At 44.2% G+C, this 6,307-nt stretch overlaps 1 non-coding gene across 1 annotated transcript; it reads left to right on the forward strand.

The window, feature by feature from the left end:
* The first annotated feature begins 385 nt into the window (after positions 1-385).
* TRNAL-UAA (transfer RNA leucine (anticodon UAA)) lies at positions 386-468 on the forward strand. Its single transcript has one exon. It is a non-coding gene; the product is annotated as a tRNA-Leu (tRNA).
* Positions 469-6,307: the final 5,839 nt, after the last annotated feature.

A 6,307-nucleotide genomic window follows, 5' to 3' on the forward strand; every position in this document is an offset into this window, starting at 1 on the left:
ATTTAATATTGAATGCAGAGCTAAAATTAATTTGTGTTTTAATATCTGCTTGGTGCAGAGTTTTAGAACCTAACTCATAACTCCAGGTCCAGCCAGACCATTTGACTTCCTGTTTTTTTTACAAAATGCCTTATGACATAATCGTCAGCAGTTTGGCATGTCAATGATAAAGGTCTACCTTTGTAAAATATACTGTTCTTTTGTATTTCACATGTTTATTTGTATTTTTCTTCATATGTACATGCAGACCAAGCTGTCTATCAAACGTGAGAGAAATTTGGGAAAAAAAACACAACACTACTGGGAGACTTTTAAATTCATACTATATCTTTGTGCTAACTTTATATTACCACATCCCATAAGACATTAGCCTTTACCTGTTATCACCAGGATGGCCGAGTGGTTAAGGCGTTGGACTTAAGATCCAATGGATGTATATCCTCGTGGGTTCGAACCCCACTCCTGGTATGAGAATTTTTTAAAAAGCGCTGACAAATGTTGGGTCAGTTTATCAAGAAATAATAAAAAGCTGAACACAAGATAAACAGAGTAAATACATATAAGGAATCTACTGTACGTGGCAAAGAACTTTTTATGTTTATCCTATCAAGTTCTGATATTTACATAGCCCTACCAGACAGACAATTCCACTATTATCACCCTTTCCATGTCCAGTCTGATGACTGGGCAGTGGAGTAGCAGCAGTAGGCTCTTGAGCAGGGCTATTTTTCTCAAAAAATAGGTGCAGGAACTCAACCACATCATCCCTGCCGAACCGCATCAAATGGTGGGCATGGCCAATTTGCAACAGTAGGAGGGTCTTGAAGTGGTTGTAAATCTCATATGTATAATTTCTCAAAGACATGCACCATTTCATAGCTTGTTCAATAAAAATCCAAACCGCTGTATTATTGCCTCTGTATTTTCATCTCTAAGCCCGTCACAGCTCTCTGAAAATTTCCGGTCCCTGGGCGTGTCTATGGACCGGAGCTTGGGAGGTGGAGTCGTGACATCACTGGCCCAACCTCCCAGCTCTACACACACACTAGTGCCAGCTTAGCACGTTGCTGGAAGCGTGCATGTGCGTCACTCCCTGCTGGGAGGTGGTATTAACACCTGGGAGGTGGGGCCAGTGATGTCAGGACTTCACTGCCCATGGACCGGAGATGTTTTAGAGAGCTGTGATAGGCTTAGAGATGAAAATACTGAGGTAAAAGTACAGTGCTTTGGACTTTAAATGAACAAGCAATGAAATGGTGCATGTCTTTGAGAACTAATGTATATGAGGGTTACAACAACTTGAAACTAAACAGACTTCCACTGAGGCTGAGGCATGAAGGATACATGCAAAAATGTGTTAAATGCCTTCAGCTCTGTGTATGCAAAAGAAAATGGGGAAGCTCAAGTCCTTAATGGGGATAATACTGACATAGCCCCAAATGACCCACAATGGCTCAAAATTGCCATGGTCCATTCAGAGGCGTAACTAGAACCTTCAGGGCCCTGGTACAAAAAAACATGAAGGCCCCCCCTGATCCCCCCTGCCCCTCCCTTTCCATCGGTCCCGAGGGTGCTTCCCTGTGAGCCTGAAGTCATCCCTTCAGTGGTATGCGGCATTAATTATAGCCCCCTGCTGAACTCGACCCATTCAAGTAATTTGTGCTGCTCTACAAGCGCCCCACAACTGCATGCAATGCTCATGGTTATGGCATGCTAGTGCAGAGTTGAAGGGGTTAAAGCAGGTGGTGCAGAGGCAATATGACACCTCCTTACTGCCTGTTAAATGATCTCTGAAGAGCAATCTGAATGCTGATTGCTCTTCAGAGGCCAAAGCAAGCCCTAATTATCTTTTTACATTTTTTAAAACAGGTTTTAGAATGTATTTATTGGCTGTTTAACAGCCCTGTTTGGCTTTGGTGAAACATCAGGGATCTAAACAGACCCCTGATAGCTCACTTTTGATATAGCGGCACCATGTGGTTTGGTGCATGTGAAAATGCATGTGTTAGCAGATGTGTGGGGGGTGCCAGTAACAATTAATAGCACTGCTGTGTGTCTACTAAAGGACAGTGCGTTTCTGTGTATGTCGGGAAAGCCACAATTTTGAACACATTCCTGACATGCAAAGGTCTGAACCTGTCATAAACCATGAAGTCAGACCGAGACAGAAGTACAGTTAAGTCACACTTGTTTAATAATACAAGTAAAAAGAACAAAATTAGTAAAAACATAGCCAAAGTTCAGTAATCAGAATGGATAGTCAAGAGAAAAATGGGTGTTGCCTGGATCAACCAATTAATTATTTATATAGGTGGTCATATTAAGGGGTAAGTATCCAACAATCATGCAGGCATAAGTCTGCATGCAGTTCCAGTTGCCCTATGTATCAAATAGCAAAAAACAAAAGAGAAAGGGTTCTCTTAAAGAGGGTCAGCAAAGAACACTAATGTTGATACAAAAACCAGCTTTATTCATTACTTAATAAAAAACCAAATTGAAGTACAAAAACGAGAGTGAAAAATCAGCAATAGAGACTGACGGTTACCACAAACCAATTAAAATTGGACAACGTTGTCACAGGGAGTGATTTAAAAACATGGGGAAGCCGCGGTTACACATCCACTCATGTACATCATACACACCTCTAATATGCTAATAAAGTATAATAGATATATTAGATAATAGCAAATGTAAATAGTCCTGCCCTGTTGGAGTATCAGTAGTAAGCAGCAATTAAATAAAAAAGCAAAGTCCAGTATGGTAGGGGCGGATCATAGACAAATATCTGAGATGTGGGTGGATGGACGATCTGGCTATTGATGCAAATGGATCGATCTCATAGAAAGTTGGCCTGATCCAAATATTGCACAAATGCTATATGCATAACAGCTGTTAGATAGGTTGCAACTCAAACCATATCCCGGTTCCAGCAGGAGAGGGTATAGGTTACACAGCCCAAAATATATGTCCATGGAGACAAATTAAGAATGGTGCAGGGAAAACTGACATACGTTTTGAAGGCGCTGAATGAATGGAAAGATCTCACCAGTCGCAGTAACTCCGTCGTCAGATTTGCAGTAAGTCCTTAATTCCTGAGTCTCTACATGGATAGATGCCGCTGTGATGGTACAAGTAAATTCCAGGATAGGAACCGTTGTTTGTTGGTGAAACCACTGTAGGGCGGGTGCCTCGGTATAAAGAGATGTTAGTCGAGGAGACAAGTATCAGCTGTAGAGTTGTGCAGGCATAGGACAGATCGAGTTGTCAGGTCAAAGTGCCAGATCGAATTGCGCGCGGCTCCCGGTGACGTGCTGACGTCACACCGCTGACACGTTTCACCAGCCAATGGACGCTGGTTTCCTCAGAGCGAGGAGGGGTCAATGGTGAAAGACTTAAATAGGTATTAGAGGTTGCAGTTCCTGTTTCTATCCACTAGATGTCATCATCCAGACCACTCACATGAAAGACATTCAGCAAAGGAATGGATAGTCAGCCAAGCCAGAAGTCAGGGATCAATGTCGTGGAACAGCAAGCAGGATCTGGAGCCAGAAGGGATGTCAGCAAAGCCAGTCTTTAAACAGGAACGCAGAAGAAAATTTCTTTTGATGTTGACCAAGGGAAGGCAGAGCTCATCTGGACTGGATGGCTTAAGTAGGCAGGACTGACGAGCAGGATCATCAACAGCTGAGTAACTGTGGAGAGAAATGGGAGCTAGCAATTAGCCGACAGCTGAGCGGCCAGCTCAGAGAAGGAAGGGCTGAGCCCAGCCCTGACAGAACCTAGCCTTATAGTGGGCTCACATCAGTGTGCTTCAGTTTGGCCGCAGTGTAATTGTATGTGTGCATTACATGAGGTTTTAGGTGCGCTCCCATTGAATTCTATTAGGCAGTGTGTTTTCTGAAAGCACATCAGATATGCAGCACGCAGGAATTTGATTTACTTTCTTGAACATGCATGTCTTGAAAGAATTCGTTAGGAGCGTACCATAAACCGTGTGTAAACTGCTCATACAATCACACTGCAGCCAAACCGCAACACATTGCTGTGAGTCCACAATAAAGCCCCTTTCACATGAGTGGACCAATTGGGTCAGCCTGTCAGTTTTTCAGGCAGACCCAATTGGACCCTGCATTCTCCCCTTTGGAGTGACAGGTGTAAACATACATGAGCCTGTTTATACCCGCTGACATCCGATCCACTAAAAACAGACAGGCTGAAGGGTTGCATTGGATCGCAGTCAGGTGTAAATGGACAGGTGGTCCATTTACATCCAACCGCCCATAGAGGAGAACTCTGCATAAGCCTGGCAGACACAGACCAGCCATCCGCCTGCTCAGCGGACAGATTCCCCGCTGAGCAGGTGGACTCCTGGCGGAGCCTGACCCATGAGAAAGGGGTCTTAGGGATAAGAAAAGAGTGAACAGGTGGGAGTCTAGTTAGTAAGAATATATCTTCATGAAGGAGTGCAGATAAGGTGCTAAGGCTACATTATAGGGACAGGACAGGTAGTAGAAGAGTAAACTGGGATGGAAAGGGTATCAGATATATGGGAGTGTGGAATGTCCAGAGCTGGGGGGGTGGGGGGGCTGTTGCAGGGAAGGTGTGTAGTAAAGATATATGGACAGTAAAGCAGATAGAACAGGAAGGGATAAAGATAACAGGACAAAAAGACAGGAGGATTGCTGCTAACTTACTGCATGATTGAGTAGGGAGGTAGAGAGAGGTGCCGACTGCTGCAGAAGATGAGCTAATCAAGTGAGCCAAGGAAGAAGGTGAAGTGACAGGGGAAGGAGAATATGCTGAGGGAGGCAGGGGAGTGATTAATAGTTGCAGAAAGAAGAAGAGATAATTTTGAATGACTGGAACTGCAGAGTGAGGCCCGGGAATGGAGAGACAAAAAACAAAGTAATGAAGGGCCGGGCATGACAAGGGGTAGAGGAGAGACAACAAAAGGGTTAATAGGAGAAGGAAGTAAAGGGGAAGAGGCAGGTGGGAAAGAACTGGGAGGGAGGAGTGATATAAAAGAAGGAGGCGGGGACTTCAGGGAGCAGTGGGGGAGAGAGAAAGAGAAGGAGAAGTTTCCCACCCACCCTCCCTGTTTTTTGTGTGTCCTTGTTTGTTTGTTTTCTTTCAGGATCAATGGATTGGGGTCATCATAGCAGTGGTGTAACAGCGGTGTCTTTGGTCTTTGATGGTGGCAGAAAACAGATGTGATGGAAGTGGTGGGGGGCTCATCGGTGGTATGTGCCCCTCTGGTGTGTTTCCAGCAGAAGGGTAGGCTGGAATACGGGAATGGTTGCACTGCGGGAAGGGGGTTGTCTCCGAGCTGATAATACGTCTGGAGGCCTGGTGTGGTGAAATATGGTCCCGCAGTGTACTGGTGGAAAGTGTTAAAATGGAAAGTGTGAAATTCAGGGTACCATCAAAGACCAACAGACTGGGAGTTAAAATTGTTGTTACAAAAGGTTGTACATATATATTTATATATATATATATGTTGATTGGAAGTTATTTAATATTGGATTTAATAATTTGTTAATAAAAGGCTGCTATGGCCAGTTATACTCCAAAACTCCTGTGTGGTCTATTATTGATAAAAGGGGGTTAAGGAAAAGGGGATGTGAAAGAAAGAGGTTTTTGAGGCATAAAGAGGGGTTATGGAGAGTTGGGGATATCTTGCATTCACTGGTCATGTTGGAGAATCGGCACATCGTGCATATGAAGGAGAATGAGTCTCTCCTTTCAGGCAGGAGAAGCTTCGTGTGCGTCCTTCGCCCCCCCCCTCCTCACCTTACAGATTAAGAATGCCCAGGGCAGGCTCTTCAGGTTCCATTCTGCCCTTCTTGCCGTCTTGGGGCCCCTCCCACAGTGGCGGGATGCCAGGGCCCAGTCGCACGTGCGACTGCTGCGACCCTGGTAGTTCCACCACTGAGTCCAGTAACATTTAGACCAAATAAAGGTAAATAAAGCACCTGGACCTACTTACATATAAGGGTCCTCAAAGAGCTCAGCTCCGTTATATATCTAAGCCATTATTTCAATTTTTAGAAACATTTTATTAACTGGCATGGCACCACTGGATAGGCATAAGGCCAATGTGGTGCCTATATTTAACCACTTCAATACTGAGCACTTTTATCCCCTTCCTGTCCAGGCCAATTTTCAGCTTTCAGTGCTGTCACACTTTGAATGACAATTGCGTGGTAATGCAACACTGTACCCATATGACATTTTTATCATTTTTTTCACACAAATAGAGCTTTCTTTTGGTGGTATTTAATCACTGCTGGGTTTTTTATCTTTTCTT

The sequence above is a fragment of the Aquarana catesbeiana genome, linkage group LG04 (assembly GCF_042186555.1).
Source record: "Aquarana catesbeiana isolate 2022-GZ linkage group LG04, ASM4218655v1, whole genome shotgun sequence".
NCBI classification, from domain to species: Eukaryota; Metazoa; Chordata; class Amphibia; order Anura; family Ranidae; genus Aquarana; species Aquarana catesbeiana.